A 22,072-nucleotide genomic window follows, 5' to 3' on the forward strand; every position below is an offset into this window, starting at 1 on the left:
TCAAGTTCACAATTTATTTCAGTGAGGTCACACTCCTGTAGAATATGTATAGGTTTTAAATCTCTTCATCTAAGAGAGAATGTTTCCTTACAAATAAATAATTTAAATTCCTGAAAGTCATACAGCAAGTTAATTAAATACTCCATTTTATTATTCTATGGCAGTACCGTGCGCCATTATAATTCATATTCATTCTAATTACTCACTGCTGCTTTTCTCTGTTTCACAGCAATAACCCAGCGTCTCCACCTGTGCAATAATTAACCACCTCGTGCTGCTCCAGCTTCCATGAACTCCTCATTCTAGGCACCCACAGGCATCCCAGTACCTTACTCTCCTAGTTCTGATCAAGATTCTCACCAAGATAATTTGTTGGGTGAGTAGCAATCTTCCAGAACTGACACAATACAGCTATTTTGAGGTGTTTAGCATTGTCTTCTAATGTGCTGAGTGTAGTGAGTAAATGAGGGAAAGAGATTATAATAGAGAGGCTTTAACAGAAGCTTGTGGGGAAGGAGGAATCTTTCAGGAAAGGGTATTTGAGGTTTCAGACTCCTGTTTTGTTCTGAGAGAAGAATTTGGGAGTGTAACCAAGTGACCAATCTGAGAGGTTTTGAATAGTAAAAGTAAATTCAGGAGGATCAAGAAAAAAAAAGTTACTGGGGTTTATGAAGCATACTTGTGTATCAAACGCCACGCCTGATATTCAAGTGAATGATGAATGTTCTATTGCATGTGTTTATCATAACTTTCATGTTTGCATGGATGTAGATAAGAGCTTGTGAGAGATTATACAGATGGTGAAACTCAGTAGAAGACCTCCAGAGGGAAACAGGAGGTGTTGGGAAGCAGGGGAGTGGACAAGAGGCTACAGGGTTGGAAGAGCATGGGACAGGGAAGAGAGATGGGAAAGAAGATGGGTGAAGAAAAACAACCAAGTCAAAATATGTTTAAAAATGCCATGGTGAAACCCAACTCTTTGGAAGCAAATAAAAAGCAAGTAAAGATTCCAAATGCAGTATGTCCTATACCATCCTTTCATGAAAACAAAAGTTGAAGTGTCAGAAAATGAAATTATTTGTTTAAGGTCACACAAATGATATGTTTCACAGGAAAGAGAAATCATTATTTTTTGAAAGATATCCTTGCAGAGTGTTAAAGCTAGACAAAAGAATACATCTTTAGGAGTGTAAAAATGTTTCATGACTTGTGAAAACATTAGAAATTGTTGATGATTATACAATGAACTGATGTGCGATCTGTGTGGAGAGGGAAGAAACAAGCTAGGGATGTGTTTTTAGATGGAACCAGACTTGACATTTGTGCAAACAGTAGCATACTTAAGTCTTCTAAGAATGGCACATTCATTAGACTCACAAGGGTCAAGGTTATATAAGACAATGTTGTAGCAAATACTGTTTTTCTTAATACGTGTGGATAGTGAGACGAAAATTGTATTTGTGTAGGTAATTATTTCCTATCCCTGACTAAAATACCTACTCATTAAAAAATAGTTGCCAGTGTACACTACTCTTTCTGTCTCAGAGACTCAGAAACATTACTAACTTGTGCTAAATTTTATCATCACAAATACTCTATGAGATAATTTAAATGTAATATGCATTATGATAGATGAGAAGATAGAGATTCAAGAATATGAGCTAACTGCTAAGACACACACAAGTGACAGAGCACGTTACACATAACAATGTTATCACAGAGTCTACTGTGGTAGAGCAAAATTATGTCACATAAAATATAACTTCACTGTAACATGAAAATTTGGAACTGTGTCAAGAATAATTGTGTATATGTGTTTCATCATTAAAGACTTCATCTTTCTTCTGTTAGTTTTATAGCTACAATATAACATTTCTGTTTGTATCAGTGACAAGCTGAAAACAATTAATTATAGCTTTGAGGTGCTGGATGATGATAATCTCGGTGGATTAAATTTTGATGATATGGGACAGGTTCTCTAACATGATAGCATGAATAAATTCTTAACTCAATGGCTTCCAGGTAGCATTCATTATTGTGAATTAATGAGTTAATCAGCAATGCAAAATATCTCTCTAGGAAGAAAATTGAAGTAAGACTAACACAACTGTCTTTTCAAGTTTGTCAAAGTGAAAATGCCTAATTCCAAAATATAGAGTGTTACATTGAAATATAATTTTCAGTTTTTTAGTTCTTTGGAAATTTTTAATTGAAACTCACTATTGGAAAATTAAGAAACATGAAAGATGAGGTGGACTTTTGAGTGATAACGATATTTTTAACAGAAAAAAAGAATAGATTACTGAAACACAAAAGAAAGTAATTTTACATATTTCTAGGGAAGAAAGACATGAAGAGAATGTAGATACAATGAGATGAGCATTGGTTTAATTTTGTACTACCTAATTTAATTTGCCAGCTTGATGTAACCTGTGGTCCCATTGAAATCACCATTGTTGTCCCTGGTTTCAATCCCCAGGTCTTCAATGGAAAAATATAATTTCTGATCATTTAAAGTCTGAGAATTGTTCTCATATTAGTCCCTTTGGCACTGTTGTTCAATTTGAAGAAGAAACAATAGAAAAAATAGCTTGATATCTTGAAGCCACAACTGACCATCTGCCACCATAAAGGAAATACACTTATTTAATATAATAAAAATTAATTATACTGATATGTTTCACATGACTGAGAATGAAACATGGCTTTCATATTTCTTATATCAATGTTATAGGGAGTTGGACATTTTCTAATAATTAAAATGGAATTTTTATAATAGAGAAATTATAGATTTCTCTATGCAATTGTGCAATGCATTGTGGATGCATTGTCTGAAGAACAATCCTGTGTTTTCATCTTTGACATTGTCAACTTCTAGAGTTCAGATAAATGTATAAGAAGACACAAAGCATGGAAATATTTCCATCCTCATTAGTCAGATAAGAGCATTAAGCAAATCATTTTTATTGACCTTTTTCCTTTCTGGTGTGTTTATTTTTCTTTGTTTTTTTTAATAGAAATTACATATATTTTCATTTTGAATTACATATTCAGATGAAACTTATAAATTGATAAATTAAAACAGTCAAGTCTAACAAACCAAGCAATGTTTCAGACAACAAGAGAAAATTTGCTCACACTTAGTGAACCTTCTAGTGGCTGTTGCTTACATCACCTCTCTGATGTAATCCTTAGCTTTTTTCTTTTTTCTTTTCATTTCTTTTCTTTTACTTAAAGTAGATTTTTTTTCTTATGCAATAGATCCTAATTACAGCTTCTCCTGTATTGTTCCCAGTTTCTTTTTTACACTCTCTTCCCTCCAGATCCACTTCTTTCCTTTTTCTCTTTACAAAAGAAGAGACCTCTATAATATAATGATCGAATATGGCAAAATAAAATATAAGATAAAACAAAACCATTGCTTTGATTCTGGACAAGATAACCTAATACAAGGAAAAAAGTCCCACGATCAGGCACAAAAATTAGAGACTCACTGGAGACGACACACTTTGGAGTCCCATAAAGATTCTAAGCTGAATGCAGAGGACCTGGTGCAGACCTGTACAGGTCTTGTGTTTGCTATTTCAGTCTTTGTTAGTTCATATGAGCTATGTTCGATGGATTCAGGGCCTTGTTCTCTTGCTGGCCTGCATTTACTCTTGCTGCCTCCTCTTCTGGAAGATTTCCTGAGTTCTGAATGGAAGAATTGATGAAGACTTCAAATTTGGAGATGTGTGTTCCAAGGACTGACCCTGTCTGTCTGTCTGTCTGTCTGTCTGTCTGTCTGTCTGTCTCTCTCTCTCTCTCTCTCTCTCTCTCTCTCTCTCTCTCTCTTTCTGCATGTTTGTGTGTGTGTGTGTGTAATGTATTGTTGTGTGTCTCTGCATCTGTTTCCATCTACTGCAGGAGGAAGCCTCTCTGATGGTGACTGAAAATGGCACTGATCTCTGAATACAGCTGAATATCATTATGAGTCATTTGATATATTGATACATTGATATAATGGCTAAGAAATTATTTCCTTAGTGTTAATATAATGTTCTCTCCACCATATTCTCTCAATATTAGTAAAGTCAGCAATTAATTTTCACAAGATGACAGCCAATCAGGCTACTTCAATTCTAAGTAGTTTACTCTGAGATCATTTCTATTTTTCTACATTTTTTTTTGCTGCATCATGTTCAATATTTTATCTCTTTTTCTGGTTTTATATTTTGAAGATGATAATGATTGGTGTGTGTGTGTGTGTGTGTGTGTGTGTGTGTGTGTGTGTGTGTGTGTATCTGCCTTTCTGTGTGTGCATGCATGCTTTGGTGTCATGGTTTGTGTGTATATATAAAGATTGAGCAACATTTAAGAGTTGTTTTTTTTTCTACGCTGGTTTTGGGTATAAAACTCAGATTATTAGGCTTGTATGGCAAGCACTTTCATCTGCTGAGCTATCTCAACACACCATACTCCACTTTCTTTACATAAATGTTTAATATTTGAGTGTCAATTTAGACAATCTGCTTCTTTGTGTAATTTTTTTTATGAACATATCCCTTCCCACCCACACTTCCACAACTACAGTATGAACTAAGTTACTTATTTTGGTTTACTTTATTTTTTTTCCCTTGATGGATTCATTGATATCTTATATTTGATGTCTTCATTTAATTGTCTGATAAACTAAGGACCTTGTTTTCTTGAAGCATGCATTAAAAACTAAATAGTCACATCAGTGTTTCATGTTATCATGGGGGTTCTAACATTTCTGAGTTGTTACTTATAATATATGTTCTAATGAATTGTTATTTCACCTTAAAATTTCAGTTTCATTTGAATATTTTCAATTTTCATCTCTCAAGTCTTCAGTAGCTTTTAAGTCAGTGATCTTCGCTTAATGAAATCTTAGGTGACTTACTGAGGCAGGAACTATCTACCTTTGTGTCAAGACTTTTATTAATTTGAATATTCTATTCTATATTCTTTGTTGTTTGGAGTTTGAAGTACACACACACACATACACAAATATAATCTCTCATATAGTCTCTCAGCTTTTCTTGAAACTCATTGTGTAACTCAAGGTGGTTTAGAACACCTCCTGCCTCTCCTCTCTGTTGTAGCTACAGGAATGTGCCAATAACTCTGTCCGGAAAGGGCTTTTTTCCAATACCTTTTTTTTTTATAATTGACAACACAGTGATAAAAAACATGAAATGATATTTATTGGGTTATAAGTTGCTTTTCAAGCATCTCCTTACAAGTTTCCATCAGCCGATGGTCAGGGATGAATCTTGCCCACCTTCCTTCTGAACATACTGTTACACTTATTGTAAACATATTTGGATTAAAAATTATGAGTATTTCTGGAATAATGATACCAGACTGCCGTTTTATCCCACTTCCCATTTCTTCACCATATTTTTGCTCATCATAGTGTCACCCACTTGGAAGGTTTGTGGAAATTTTCAACCAGCCCAGGCTGTGAGGAATTATGCAGGTGTCTGGACGTTTTCCACTCTCCGCGATCTCGAGGACACAGGCAGTGCTCTGAACTGTATTATTTGTAACTTTATAGAATGGTAAAAGAGATGGGGAAATGTGAACTATAGACTTTGGAGTAAGAAATACCAAGTGCACATTTATCTGAAACTTTGTAATTTAGTGGCCCCTATGGAATGATATTAATATCCTGCTATGTGTTAGATATTGTGTGGTCCCTAAAGGCTTACTTGATAATGACTTCCTGACCAAGCAGTATTCACAGATGAGGCTTTTGGAGGTGACTGAACAGGGATATGACTTCATGAAGGCTGTTTTAGTAAGAGGGACTTAGATGTAAGGAAAGGATATTTGGGACACGGCCTCAGGTTTCTTGTCCCTAGGAACTCACATTTCTCTGCTTTTGCTCCCTCATGAGGTAAGAAGGTTTACTGCACTGATGCTCTCCCATTAAAAATGTTCTGGCCCAGCACAGTATAGAAAAAAATTAAATTCAGTGATTAATTAAGGATATGTATATGAACATTATTCCCTTCAAAATTGTCAGCTATTGTTATACAAATGTTTTCCCTGCTCAATTACAAGGTTTTTTAGTAATGAGTTTAATGATAATAGCCTGGATTCCAATTTCTGACCCAGCAGACATTCATTACATGACCTTGGATGAGCTACTTAGCTGTTCTTGTTTTATGTATCATCCCTCTGCTTTCTATACTTGGGACATTTGAAGAAATTAGTTGGGCAAAACCGAGTTCCACTCCTTTAACAGATTCTTTATTTGTTCCAGACCTTTTATTACACCCAAGCTAACCATCTCATTATGCGCACTGCCAAGGTCAAGGAAAGGATGTTACGCTGCAAAAATCTCCTTGTTTTTCAACCAAATGGCTCAGCATACAGTCTTTTATTCTTTACACAAAGCTACTGCTTATTTAAATTTCTAATTCCATCTGTACTCCATGAGAACTATGTGAAGTAGTTTAAAAGTTAGGTAACGGTAAAGATCTACTTAAGATAGATGCCAACTTTTCTTCAATGCATGAAGTAAATCTATCCCTAAAAGACATTGACTCCAAATAAAAACCTTCCTAGAGCTATCAAACTTTTGATATTTCGGTCATTTTATCCAGCCACTTTCAGCCCCATAATATACCCTCAGAAAAATTACATTGAATTCACAATCCATTAGTCTTATTTTACTCTTTCTAGTACAATGGGACAATGAAGTAAAATGTACAGGCAGTGTATTGTCAACCTAAGTTAATCATGCTTTTAGGTGCCTGACAGCCTTTACCTGAGAGATTATTTAAAGTCACAATTTCCTTTGTTTTCCTGTAATGATTGTTAAAGGCAAAACTGGAGCAAACACTTTAGCTTTCATTCAATGTTTTACTAGATAGTATAAGACACTGATGTGGTCCAAGTTTTACTGTAATGGACATTTGAGTCATGCTAGATATCAAAAACTAGCCAGGCTGTTTGAAAAACGTGTGTTGCATCTGTCTTCTAATTTCCGATAGGATTTCCTATTTGTCTTGTTAAATTTTATTTTATGAACATATTTATGTTTTTTTTACCAAATTGTTGTTTATTATTTTAATAAATATGTTCTCAACTGTTCAAGTAATAAGCTCTCTGATATAAAATCATTTTATATATTATGTTGTGATGGACTATATAATATTTTTACATTAAGATTTACAAATATTTTTGTATGTATGCTTTTGGTTATGTTTAGGCAAAGATTTTATAAGGAAGCTAAACTTATTGACTGATGGTGGAGAGAATTTATCCTTCAAAAATTCAGAATCTAATATGATTTGTCTATAAATATGTCTTGCTTATTAAATATGATAAAATGAACCACTATAATAAGCATCATTCATAATAAATTGCATAAATATCACATTGTGTGTATAATACTATAAAGCAAACACTTAAAAACCTTTTATCCTTCTGTTGTAAGTTTCAAATGTAGTTTATCATTTAAATGGCATAGAAATTTTGAATCTCTCTTTAAAAAATATGTGTGTTTAATTGTCAACATATGATAATAAAGTGAGTTAAAATTGTAATATATAAAATAGAAATCTGTACATTTAATATTTCATTTGTTAGTTATTATGCGAGGAATTGATTTCCTCAGTATTTATTTAATTGTAAATTTTTCCCAGGAGGAATAAATAGATTAATAGCTTAATTTCTTTGAAGATAATAAAGCTGTAGTATTGTTTAATACATTAAAAATGTAAAAGATAAAGTTGGGTGTTGTGGCCCGTTATTTTAAATCCAGTTCTTAGGAGGTGGAAACAGGTATATTTCTCTGAGTTCAAAGCCAGCTAGTTAGACACAGGTCCAATCTAGTCTTGCCATCACAGTGAGTTCCAGGGATGTCAGGGCAAAATGAAATAATGCCTCAAGAGATAATTTTAAAAACTTTGAAGAATAGATTAAATATTGCATGGGCTCCTAAAATATAAAGCATAAATCTATCCATAAAATTGGAAAATTTTAAAATGTTTAATTTTCCTTTTTGCTCATAAAAGCAATGCAAAGTACAATGATCCCTTTTGTTAGCTACTGGAAGTTACTTTTCCTCTCTATCTTAATATTTATAATAGTTATCCTTTCTAAAACTTATTTTTTCTCACATGGGCAGAAAAAATTTAAGACCCATAGGACTGGGAAATTTTGTTTTGAGAGTGTACCTTGTAACTATGACAAAGCACATATACCCATGAAGTATCAAAAGGATGACTGTCTAAACAAGGTCAGAAAATGAAAATATAATGACCCAATGCAGATGGTAGAAAGCTCACACAACACATCCCTAGATCAAGAGCACAAGAAATTAACACCAGATGAAAGGTGATGATTTAGTCTTGATTATCCCATACCAGTAGTCAATCCTAGATGAATACACATTCAGTCAACATTCAATAGAACCCTCAGGTTATATTTATGTTTATTCATTATCATATATATGTATTAATAATGGCTAAATAAGAAGAGACTGTAAATTTTGGACACAGAAGGTGTAGAAATGACAGAGAAGACTAGGGATTGTGATGCAATTATATATATAGATATAGATACAGATATAGATTTGATTACAATATGTCTTTCTCTCATTTTCTCCCTCCAAACCCTCCCATATATCACTCTCCATTTTTCTTCAAATTCATAGACGCTTTCTTTAAGAATTGTTATTGCAATGCATATATACATGCAAATATATATGCAAATATGCATAAACAATCTATACATATATCTTACTAAAGATAACTTGTGTGGTAAATATAATGCTTTATGTATGTAGTTTTGCATGTCTGGTTATTTGGTATCGGACAGCCAATTGGTGTTCTCTTCCTTGTAGAATGGCACCTCTCTCACTCCCAAAGTTTTCTCAGTTGTTTGTAGTTCTTTGTACAGGGTTGAAGCCTTTTGGGCATTTCTGCATCCAGTTTGGCTGGTTCATTTGTGTCTTCCTTCTTCAACAGCCTATGTTGGGCATCATATTGGCTAGACTTAATGGTTGTGGCTACTACTATTACTCAGATGCACAATCTTACAGCAGAATTCCTGATCCTCTGACTCATAACATTTCAGCTTTTTCTTTTGCAGTGTTTCCTGAGGTTCAGGTGCAGGCTTGTTTGGGGGATATATTCATTAGAACTGGGCTCTTCAATCCTACATCGTGATTGATTTGGGTTTCCTGTAGTGGTTTCTACCTGTTGCAAAAGGTCTCTTTGATGACAAAAGTTTAAAAATTATTATTATAGATTACACTTGTTTAATAATGGGTGGTTGTAGATTCCCCAATAACCATGACTTACAGGCATTATAGTTGGGCATTACTGTTTGTTGCTTCTCTCCTTTGGAAGCTTTCATGGAAGCTTTTAGTATTGTGAAAGGTAGTCTTCATGGAGGGTACTTTTCAGGCCAATTCCTTTTATAACCATGGATATATAGTTCTAGTGAACTTTTCTTGTCTGGGTTAATAGTATTCTATCCAAGAGTCAAAGACCACCTTACAAAATTCCAACACCAGACATGAGATGCTTTCTTTAGAGTTGTAAGCCAGGTCTAAGAAACTCCTGAAACATACAACATATCTCTCTTGCCTTTGGTTATTTCCCAGAGGTAAAAGATAAGTTCCTATTGCTGAAAAAACTATGGAATTTTAAAAAATGGGCCCAGAGACCCCTGAGGAAAACGTTAATATTTAGTATTTTATTTGTAATTATTAATTTAATAATATTTTATATTCTAATTTAAGTTAAATTTTTCTTTAGAATATATACACACACACATATTATTGCATTCCTTTGTAAAAACTTCAAGTCTATTGAACAACTATAAGTATAGTTTGAAGCATAAACAAAGTTAACTATTTTGACAATAGCTAATTTTTATAGACCTGTATTAATCTGCATATGTCATCTGTCTAATCATTCCTCCATAGCTACCTAAGCATTATCTCTCAACATTATGCTTCTGAACTTCAAGAAAAACAATTGCTTAAACTATATTTACATGTAAAGCACACTTTATCTTCTTCCAGGAAGTTCTTGCTAGGTTCTCTTGGGCACTTATCAATTATTATTTCAAAGATAACCTATTTGCAAAAAAGTAATCTATCAACTAAAAATATTTTTTGATTATAATCTGTATCAACATTTCAAATCAAAAACAGCATTGTTAAAATGTAAATCTGGTATAACCTGGTAACTAGAATCAGGAAGAATTTATAGAAGTGTTGATTTCTTTGAAAATACGCAAGTGCTGTAATTATTTTTAAATATGTGAACAACCAATGAAACTATAGTGCATTTAATACTACACTGCTAATTTTTGTATTTGGCATTAGGACATTACCTTTGCCTGAAAAATCATCATTTTATGTCTTCTTCACTGCAATGGTAATGACTACAACTGTGACTAACCTTTGAGTTAAGATTTGCTAAACATTTAAAATGAAGAAGTATTTGACTTTTCTGTTTTGTTTTTAAATTCCCAATGCAGAACATTTCCCTGCTCACAAACTGAGGATCTGAGATTTGTATTAAGCATTGTACTTGCTTCATCACAATGTCTCAATCTTCCTAAAATAAGCAGGTTTCATGCTTATGCTCTCTTTATCTTTAAAATGAGACTATAGTAAAATGAGACTACGGTATTGACATTATACCATTCTGCAAAACGACTTTACAATTTTAAAACATTTATATTAAGGTAAACTTTTTTAGGAGACACATTTACTTGGAAATTTTTCTTCTCTGTTATACCACAGTGTGTCACTTAAACATTTACATTCAAAACCAGTCACAGTGGTGATCCATGTGGTCCCTTGTACTCAGAATGCTGACAGACAAGATGATTATTGAGCCACAAGTTAGAGATTAACCTGGAGTATGTAAGGACTCCTTTAGCACAAAAAATTTGTAATAGACTGTGTTTTTCTTTGGTGAAAATTTAAAGGATTGAGAAATTGCTTTACAAATGTTGCATTAGTTTGTTTTGTGTTGCAGTAACTGAATGCCAGACTGGGCAAATTATAAAAATTAGCACTATGTGTAGTCAGTTTATGGCGTTGAAAGCTGAAAAGTGCAAGAGCGTGTTTTCTGCATATTCTCATTATCTGGTAAGGATTTTGCTTCTGGGTCTAGACTAATACTTCTTGTATTTATGGAACTCCAATCGCATCAACTTATCTAATATTCATTACCTCAAAAATTGCTTGTTTCATTATTTTTAAGTGTGTATGCATGTGTGTTTATGTCTTTCTCTCTGTGTGTATGTGTTTGTTCACACCTGAGTTTAAGTTCTAGCACAATCCAGAAGAGAGTGTCAGGTCTGTGAAACTGAGCTACAGTCAGTTGTAAGCCACTGGGCATGTTTACTGGGAACCAAACTCAAGTTCTCTTAAGAAACAGTAAGGATTTTTTAATCACTAAGTCATCTCTGAAGACCTTCTACTTCCCTGATAAATACACAGCTACTGTTAATTGTTTTACAGCTTTGTTCTCTTGTTTATGTCTTATTATATATTTTAAGGTTTTTCTGTTTTGTTTTTTGATAACTTTCTTCATCATCGTAATAGACAACATAAAATCCTATTACTATATTTAAGTAGGCTTTCTGTTATTGATCATTATTATTTCTAAGTCAGTTTTATCAGTAACAGAAAATGAACCTTCTTATCCCAAACCTGATTCTAATAGAGAGTTTTCCCCTTGATCAATCAGACCTTATATGTTCGCTTTTGCAAAGCCACAGACTCTCTATTGCAAACTGAACAATCTGGAAGGTAGCAAAACTTTAGAGAACTCAGGTGCCAATCTATAAAAAACAGGCAATAAAACCTCATATAATTCACAACATGGTCAGGTTAGTATCAGTTAAGATTTTAAAAACTGCAAATATCTCTCTGGTAATATTTACAGTGATTATTTTTAATTCAAAAAGAACTATAAGAATATAAACTATATTTTTCTCTCTGTCTAACTGGTACACTGAAAACTTTATAGTTAGACTTATACTTGATACCCAGCAGATAAATTGTTTGATACCTAAGAAATAAGCTACAGAGAACACTTGAAACAATTTCACATTCTCGGTTCAGGACTTGGTCTTCTAGAATATCATTTGAATGTGTGGTTCATGCTTAGTACATTTGAAGCTACCCTCTAACTTCTTGTCTTTACCCTTAAGAACTGAAGAACAATATCCTCCCCATAATCTCTGTATATCAAGGAGTAAATTTTATTTCTTAAAGATGTATGTAATGAATTGTGACTTCTATTTTCCCAAAACTAAGAAGATAACCTGAGTCAAACTAAAATGTGGAATGGTTTTAATCACGATAGCATATTTCCACTCTGATCACAGCCAACAATAGCAATTTTATGACCAATTAAAGCAATTTTAGTACACAATTGTTTCTTTGTCATTATTGTTTTAAATGACTGTGGAAGAAAACACATTTCTGCAGTAAAATATCTTCTAAATTTATTATTACCTCTTGATTACTGATTATCTGCATAATAAAATATAGCACATAACATTCCAAGGCTATAATCATGTTTAATGCGTTGAATTTCATTATACTTTTATAAAAATAAGTATCAAATATTAAATGTATATATGTGTGATTAATGTCATTTTAACAACCAATACTATATTTTAAATTCCATTAATCAAACTTAGTATTCTATTTTGAATACAAGGACATTATTAACTTGCATTTGATAAGCAATTTTATTGCTAATACATTAAAATATACTGACTCAGATTGTCAGACAGGTTGAGAGAGACTCACCTCTCTCTAAGACACTAAAGAGGATTTAAACATTGTTTAACAACTGTTAAAGACTGGTAAAAATCACTAATGTTAATTTTAAGTATTTTATGCAAGTAATCATTCTCTCTCTGTTTTATTCTAATGAAGCTAAGGTGTTGGGCAAAAGTGAGTCCCTGGGCGACAGCTATCAAACCTCCTCCTGAAGTCCTGGATGCTTGGAGTAAAGTCAAACAATCTTCTGGACCAAGCTGAGGACAAAACCTGCTGTTTTGAGCACTCTAAGAATGCCTTGAGGAAGATCCCTGGCAATCACAGCTGTTTGCTACGAAAGCTTCTGGGGGCATTGATTCTGTTTTAATTGTTTCAATCATCTTTTGACAGATTTTCTTTTTACTTTCACAATCCTTGGAAAGCAATAAATTCAGCAAAGGAATGTCTTCCAGCAGAAAGCTTGTAAGTGCTGCAAAGACAGTCAATCGTATTTATAGGCACTGCTATGGCCTCAGTTTCTCATTTAAATGACATTTCTATTATTGGTACAAACACAGTCTTTCATTTCCATGAAGGTCTGCTGTGATTGGTAGAAACATACCTTTTTTTTTTTTTTTTCCTATTTAACCAGTACCTTTGGCTGACTTTATGCACTGGAGAAGAGACACACTCCTGTTTTTCCATCTACGATTGTGTCAAGAGTAATAAAAACATCTTTGAAATGTTTTTTTTTCCTGACCCAGAATTTGATTGTCATAGTCAATACAGAGAGCTAAGTTAGCAGGGGGGAGGTAGAAAATTCGGGCTACCGTAGAAGGAGTGTATCATCTTCATATATGTGGTTTTAAGGTCTTTATTCTTAAGCCTCAGCTATGTTTCAGTATTCAGGGCCTGTTGTGGTAGGATGACTGAACTCGCGTGGAGACAAGTTGTCCTGGCTTTATTGATTTTTTTTTTATTATGCTGGCGTCTAGGCATCTAGATTTGAGGTGATTAGAGGTCTAGGTACTGATTTCTGGGAGGTGATGACGGCATGGTCTGTGATCCACAAGAGGCATCGATGGAGGGAAGCAAGGCTGGGACAAGCCTGAAAGATTGGGTCTGCTGAGGAAACAGAGAAGGTCTGCAGTCAGCCTACCTGGTCTTCTGGCAGACATGGCCTGTGGCTGAGCCAGGGTGACCACTCAAGTAGAAGCTGAGACAGGGACACAGAGACTATTCTGGGAGGGAGACTCTGAGGGCATCATCTGTGGGGATCCACAAGGTGTGGACAGAGGGGGAAAGAGAGGTTTATCTGGTGTTCTGTACTAGGAAGGAACCTGAGGGATTGTGTCTATTTGGGGACAGTGATACTACTTGAATTTTTAAATTCCTTATGATGATAAATATTTCATCTACACCCCCAAAACCCATTACCCATATTAGTTGGAGAATATAAATAAAGCATCAAATACCAACTTCAAATTTTTTAGTTATGACAAATTTTATTTGTGATTATATGTTTCATTTTAAAAGACTTATGTAAATTTATTGGAAGGATACAATGTACAAGGCAATTTTAAGATTCAATATTTAAAGATAATTTTTACTGATTTATTATTTGTGTAAGTGTCTCATGGTACATGTTTGAAATCCAGAGAATAACACTATATAGTAAGTTCTCTATGTGCACAGGTCTGGGGATGGAACTCAAATCTGCAGACTTTGGTGTCAAGCATATTTATTCATTGTGGCATCTAACCGTCTCAGGAGTCAATCTTTTAGAGGACTAGAATAAAATATGCTTGGATTCAATGATTACATCCTTAATAGAACAGAAGTAATCTGAGGGGTGAAAAGCGATAACATTCCAAATACCTCTTAGCATGTTTATGGCATAATGAATATTTGTACGTGGACCCACAGAAATTTCCAAACCTCTTTTTGTAAGAAATATATCTCTTTGGTATAAATTCCCCATCAGTATGTCATATTTTCCCTTGTCAATGAGTATATTGATTCATTAGTTATCAGAAGAAGGCAATTAACTGGGGTGTCACACACTATACTTAAAAGGATGACTCTTTTCCTCTTATTGGTTTACCTTGTCCAGTCTCAATATGGCAGTTTTGCTTTGTCTTATTGCAAAGCAAATCAAGATTGATTTTGGCTGTTGTCTCTTGGATGTTTTATGGTTTTTTTATGAAGAAGGAATAAAGGGAGAGTCGAGGTGGGGGAGAGGAAAAGTGGGGGAAACCGGGAGGCATGGAGGGAGGGGAAACTGTGGCTGGGGTGTATAAGAAAAGAAACTATTTTCCTTTTTAAAAAGGAAAATTAAGAAAAAGAAATGCCAAGCTATGATGAAACAGAAAACTTAAATATACTTTATTAAATGAATGAAGCCAACTAAATTTGACAAGCACAAGATCCCGTGTTGTTCAGATCTTTATGACTATGGATAAGACAAAAACTGGGAGTGGTTTCCAGGGATTGCTGGCTGGGAAAGGCCAAATGGCAGAGCACTGAGTATTTGTAATACAGAGAAATTACTGTGCATGATAACGGTGTATCACTAGACACAAGGCAAAGCATAAAAATATTCAATAACACAATTTTATGTTAGCCGTAGACTTTGTTGATAATACAACAGTGTAGAATTGTGGATGAACTACGTGCCACCTGGTGGGATATTGATAGTGGAACCATCCGTGGTGGTGAGAATAGGGATATATGAGCACTTCTCAAAATTGCTATAAACTCAAAACTTCTCTAAAAGTATACGAACAAAGTCAGAGAGGAGAGGAAGGGAGAATTGAACAGCAAGGACAAATCCAATGAAGCCTAGAGAAATTATTAACCCAGGAGAGACCCAGGGAGCTAGACATGATAAAATTTTGCTACAGCTTAGTAAATTCCGTTACCACTGAGAGGAGAAAGTATGAATTATTCAAGCTCAGTCATGAGACCCTGCAAGCCCTTTCAAGCTTTTGAGATTATAACTCACAGGAAAACTCACATTTTGGCATGAGGATATGCTGTATTTGATTTGTTCACAGACCCTTATCCTCATACGTAACTCAAAGAAAACTAACTATGAAACTATCCTCTTTATACATGCACTCTGTTCTTACTTTAAATTATTTAAAAATAAAGAAAAACAATTCCATTAATTTATTTTTATGACTGAATTTTATACCTCCTCTGGGAAGCAGTTTTGCTCACTTCACAGTGTGGTACACTTGGTCACAGAAAGACAGAGTGTTCTTTTGTGTTTTGAAAACTCAGAATGCATATGGGAAATTATCTTCTGTCGTAATGGTCATTTGCAAGGTGAAGTCAGCTGAGGAAATGAGGGAGGTGTTCCTGAAATCACTTATGAAAAACAGATCGATTACCTGTTCCATCTTCCTCTCAGTCTAGGAGCATGGTTTCAGTGGCTGATAGTTCTTGAATCTTAACTTTGCTGTTATCACTCTTGGAAAATGGAAGAGTTTCTGAAAGACACACACAACTAAAGAAAGGCAGGCAAAAATTTCCACACTGTCTGAAAGTTCTGTGGAACTCATAGGAAAAGAGAAATAAGACAGCCTAAATGGATAGTTGAAAAGGGGCCAAGGATGTAGAAAAACAAGAATCTGTTCTAGGTGAACAGGGGAATGTTATTTCGGAGTTATTTTGAGAAGAAAAGAAAACTTTGATGAGGCTCTTGTTTACAAGACGAGTTGAAGGTGATAAAATAAAGAAACAGGAATTTTATGAATCTTAGAACTCTCCTGAGAAGCTGTATAAAGATTTAAATTGTCTGCAGTCATAGTTTGGTTGCCAAGATTTTATGTTGTTTTTTTTCTGCTGGATTGTTAATTTCATCGTACCGGTCATCATGAGCACCACCATCATCACCCCATCACCTCATCTTATGATAGCTTCTTTGCAAGAGGTATTAAAAATATCCCAAGTCTTAAACTTTCATGGTCGAATTTTCCAATGCTCTATATAAGTTATTGTTCCCCACATTTTCGTGTTTCTTTCACAGTTTACGTTTTTTTTTTGACAAGAGAAGGGGATTAGATATTAATGAACCTAAACATAATTTTATAAACATATTATAAAATCTCTATTTTTCTGTGTGTCTCCCTGTCTCTGTCTTTGTCTTTGAGTGTGTCTTATAAATGATACATATTGCCTTCTGAAATGTAATTCTATTCTGAAGGTAAAACACAGTGGCAAGTAGGTTATGTTTCCTGATCCCCTAAGCTCTTGTTTTGATCACTGATTAAAGACCTAATGGGACAGTTGTGATGGAATCTAAGAATCACTCAATAATAATTAGAGGTAATTAAGGCTCCAATCTGACAAGAAACAAACAAGTCTTAAAATTCAGATACAATTCAATTTTACAGTTTTCTTCTTAATTACTCAGTGGTTTGTTGGCTATGACTTATTTTAAGACTGATTTCACTAAAAGGCAGATGAAGCAGAGTGGGTGAATAGAGACCACTGTTACCTGGGGATTGTATTTTATGTAATTGATATGATATAATTTTTGACTAGCTAGATTTATATATATTTACAGTGAATAAGAGAACTTTAATTTAATTTTTTCTAATCTTATTTACCAGACTGGTTTCAGAAATCCTAGGTAGCCTTTTATGACTCCTCAATCTGCTTCCCAATTTAAAAAATAAAAAAAAAATAATGTCTATAACACGGACATTTGACAGGTAGCTCTTCCATCTCTTATTTATATATAAAAAGGGAAAAGTCTTTTTTTTTTTTTAAGAAAATTTTCATCTGGCAAAAGATCCATTGTACTGATTTAATAAATGCCCATCTCTACTACAATATTACTTTGGTTTTAATAACAAACCTTAATATTACCAAAAGCACCATATAGCACAGTCTTGAGCCTTCCTCTCCTATAATTTACCGAAGTAGCAATATATCAATTGTATGCTGAGCGTAGACTTACTACTGCTTTATCCTTTGATACAACCCATGATGGTATTTTGTGAAGCCTCTTCTAAGTACTACCTTTGTGCTACATAGTTTTATGTTGACTTGACACAAGCTGTAGTCATAGCAGGTGAGGGAGCCTTAACTGAGGAAAATGCTCTATAGGATTGAATTCTAAACAAACATGAAGGGTGTTTTCTTATGTAGTACTTGATGTCAGAGGACTCAGTCTATTGAAGGTGGGGCCATCCCTGGGCTGGTAGACCTGGGTTCTATAAGAAAGAAAGCTGAGTAAGCTGCATAGAGAACAGTAGTAAGCAGAACTCTTCTAGGGCGTCTGTTTCAGTTTAGGTTTCCAGGTCCCCTGCCGTATTTGAGTTCCTGTCTTGACTTCTTTTGATGATAGACTATGATGTGTAAGTGTAAGTCAAATAAACCCTTACCTCCTTAGTTGCCTGGGTCATGGTGTTTCATCTCATCAACAGAAAGCCTAACTATGACAACCTTTATCAGTAACTTACTTGAGGCTACTCCTCACTGTTTTACTCTTTCTACAGTGAGAAAGAACAAACAGACCGAAAAGATACACGAGACGTGCTGGCAGCAAGGAGAAGGTTTAAAGTTATTGACAGAATGGGATCTGATTAGCACCCTTAAAGAGAAGCCTTGTGCTCTTTCCTAGTACAACATCTAAGGTAATCTGAGAACAAAATTCCATGCACTAGTCTGCATTTTATGAAATCATAATAAATTTCAAAGAAGAGAGATTAATCTGTAGCACTCCTGAAATAGTTCCCTTCCATACAACAACTAGTCTAGGAAGTCTTTTCCTGAAGTCCGTCTGCAATGGCCAAAGAGTATGATACAATATAGACCTAACAGGCAAGTCTATGTTCTAAAGTGGCAGCTGAACTTAATAGACTTTTGTACACATGATACTGTTTTTGCAGACATGATGAATGAATGAGTTCATTAAGCTTGTGATGGGCTTACAAGAGGGTGAGAGAGAAAAGCATATTAAATTTTTTATATGATAAACTAGACAAGAAATAAAATTAAAAATCAAAGATAATGCAATAAAAAGAAAATCTTTGACTCTCATACAGACAGAGTAGCTAATAAACTTCAAGATATATAACTTAAAAGCCACATTTTAAAGACTCACTTTCAAAAAAGAGGTACTGGTATATATTGCAAAAGAAATACATATATTCTAGAATCATTTCCCTTCATATTTTAATAAAAATTAAAAATTGAGAGATAGCTATATCAAAAGAAGATGGATAATTTACAGTTGATGTAAACATTAAATTATATATCAAATGTCAAATACCTAAGAAACAGCTAGTCTTTGTTAACTGTACATTAGATCTTAATAATCATTGGGCTAGCTGGGCGATGGTGGCGCAAGCCTTTAATCCCAGCACTCGGGAGGCAGAGGCAGGCGGATCTCTGGGAGTTCGAGACCAGCCTGGTCTGCAAAGCTAGTTCCAGGACAGGCTCCAAAGCCACAGAGAAACCCTGTCTCGAAAAACCAAAAAAAAAAAAAAAAAATCATTGGGCTATCAAGGAAACAGTATAACACACAACATATGTTGCATGAGAGTAAAACATTATGGGTGTTTAGAATAATATTCATAAATTAATATAATTGTAATATTTCCTATCACTTTTACTCTTAAAAGTTGTACTTGTTACGCAATAAGAATTACACTCCCCCCAGTAGGTTTATTATGTTCGATTGCTTTGTCCTCAACTAATGATAATGAGTGGGAAGGAATAGTAGATGTAGCTTTGATAAAGGAGGCGTGCTCTTGCAGGAGAAGATGTTTCACCAGGGATTGGCTTTGAGTTTCCAGAAGTCCACAACAGTCAGTCTGTCTCTTTCTATTACTTACAGATCATCAGGTAAAGCTCTTTGCTACTGCTGCTTCACCATGCCTGTCTTCTTCCTGAGATGATGCCAATAGAGTAACTCTCTAAACTGTAAGTAAGCCCCCAGTTAAATTCTTTCTTTTAAAGAGTTGCTTTGGTCATGGTGTATCTTCGCAGCAATAGAACAGAAACTAAGGAAGGGGTTGGTGATCATCAGACAGTAGTGCTGATCATCAAAATCAGGTTCTTATGCTAGAGCAGTAAGCACTAGCAAATGAGCTGGATACCCCCCTGCATGTTTACCCTTACCCTGATTATTATCAATACTGTAGTAGATTGGATTAACACAGAAATCGTATACAGATTTAACTTTAGAATAAATTCCCGGATGCCAGATTCCTGACAGTATCTCAATGTTTTTATAATTTTAATATAAGTACTGCCAGTGATTTTTAATTTGTTGCCCCATCAGTAACAGGTGATGATCTTTATTTCTCTACAGCCCTCTTAGCCGAATGAGGGACTAGTCCAGTTTTGTCCTTAAATATGAAGACAATGTTATCTGACAGTGGTTGTAGTGTTAGCTTTTTTTTTTTTTTAACATGAATGAGGCTGGATTCCCTTTCAAGACAAGTTTCCGTTTCTCATTTTGTTTGAATTCTTGGTGAAGCTTTAGAAATTACACTGTAAATCTTTTTCTCAAAAATATTTGAGATTCTTCTTACATGCTGATTATTATAAAGTAATGTGATTGGAAAGAGGTTAGATGTGGCAGATCTATGGCTACATCCTAAGAACCTGATTCAAAGAGAAAGAAATAGAGGAGGGAGGGAAAGTGAGAGAGAGAAAAAAAGAGGGAAAAAGGACTGAAACAGAGAGAAAAGGGGAGTGAAAAAGAGAGAGAGGGGAGACAGAAAGAGAGGAAGTGAAAGAAAAATGAGAGTAAAGAAAGAAATTAGAGAAGAGGGTGTTTTGGGAGTCCATGTTTATCTGTATCCAATGTATTATATCTGCCCTCATCCCCTAGTACTAATGACTTGCATGAGTAAATACATTTTCAGGGCAAATAGATAGGCATTAAAACATTGTTCTGAGAAAATTTTGCTTTTTGTGATTCATTAGATTTTACTCATTATAATCTCTTCTGCAGACCCCTGTAAGATATTACAATAAGATGTCTTGAGAGTCTCTTTCAATTTCTCTTGGTTAAGGGAGATCTCAAATTTTCTTTTCCATATTTTGTATTAGTCTATCAGTTTTGAGGAGCATGAAGAACTTTGTAAAATGGTCTTCTTTTGGAATTCACTGATTTGTTAAACTATTGTTAGATATGATGATGTGTTTTAGATGAAGGCCTCAGGGGCAAATGGCTTTTTTCTTCACACTGACAGTCAAATTTAATTTCATCAAGGTCATTTGTCAGTGCTGACTGTTATCAAGATTACTAAGACCCACTTACTTCCATCCTGTGCTCTCTGGAAACAAATCACTTTGTGACGTCATTTTTGCTTGTTGGGGGGCAACATCAATTATTTAGAATCTTTCTATATGAAGAATCTTGTAATGCAATATATGTAATTATATCAAAGAATTGAATCGTTGCTTTACCTATAATCTGATGCAATTTTCTGCTCTGCTTGTCCCAGCCTTGACTGGTGTCAGCCTGTGTAGTTGGCTCTATGTCCTTCTACTAAATTCCTCTCAGGGTCTGAGTAGGTTGTTGTCTGAGCGAGTTATTTGGCACAGTAGTAAATGACCACTTTAATCTGTGTTTCCACTGCTCCTCATCAAATCATCCTTTCCGACAATAAGCCTCAATTCTTTCTTTGCTTTTTCTTTTCTTTTCCTCTTACTCCCCCTTCTTCTATTTATTTTGGTTTGTTTTCATTGGATAATGGAGCTGCATAAGATGCATAAAAAGACAATGTAGACAATGTAGGCTCCACAAGTGTTTGTTGCTATTGTGTCCTAGTTACATTAGACCCTCAGCTGATAGGACTAAACAATGATTGTGTATGCAATGTTTTGATGGCTGAGTGTGTGTGGTGTTTGCTAAGAGGACATATGTGTATGCATGTATGAGTATAATTTTATCTGTGATCATCTAATTTAGTATTAATTACACATGAGTGGATGCAGTTTCTTCCAGCCCATTTTCCCTGTTCTCTATAAATTATTACTGCAACAGTGAAAACCCTCATTTCAACAACCCAATGACTTAACTGTTCAAATCCAATTTGCATAAACGAAAGTGCCATAGTTGTTGACTAACATCACCCTACAAGCTAAACAATGATGTTGACTTACATTTCTTTCTATATAGAGCTTTCCTTTTCCACTGCTACTTAGAGCAGTATCCCAGGATAATCTCTTTCAGTGAATTTCTTTCATATGTTTCTTTGATTGTCTTGAGACAGGGCCCCTCTATGTGTCTCTGAATGGCCAGAGACTTGCTACGTAAACAAAATTTATCTCAAACTGAGA

The 22,072-nt window shown here is 34.5% G+C and overlaps 1 long non-coding RNA gene across 1 annotated transcript in view; it reads left to right on the forward strand.

Moving 5' to 3' along the window:
• The window catches only part of LOC113457219, a 38,237-nt gene extending 18,556 nt beyond the window's left edge, over positions 1–19,681 (forward strand). Inside the window, exons 2-3 of the long non-coding RNA XR_003377840.1 lie at positions 230–376; positions 19,614–19,681. This is a non-coding gene — a long non-coding RNA (uncharacterized LOC113457219). The remainder of the gene's footprint in view (positions 1–229; positions 377–19,613) is intronic.
• The last annotated feature ends 2,391 nt before the right edge of the window (positions 19,682–22,072 follow it).

Source organism: Microtus ochrogaster, chromosome 1 (assembly GCF_000317375.1).
Source record: "Microtus ochrogaster isolate Prairie Vole_2 chromosome 1, MicOch1.0, whole genome shotgun sequence".
Lineage (NCBI taxonomy): Eukaryota > Metazoa > Chordata > Mammalia > Rodentia > Cricetidae > Microtus > Microtus ochrogaster.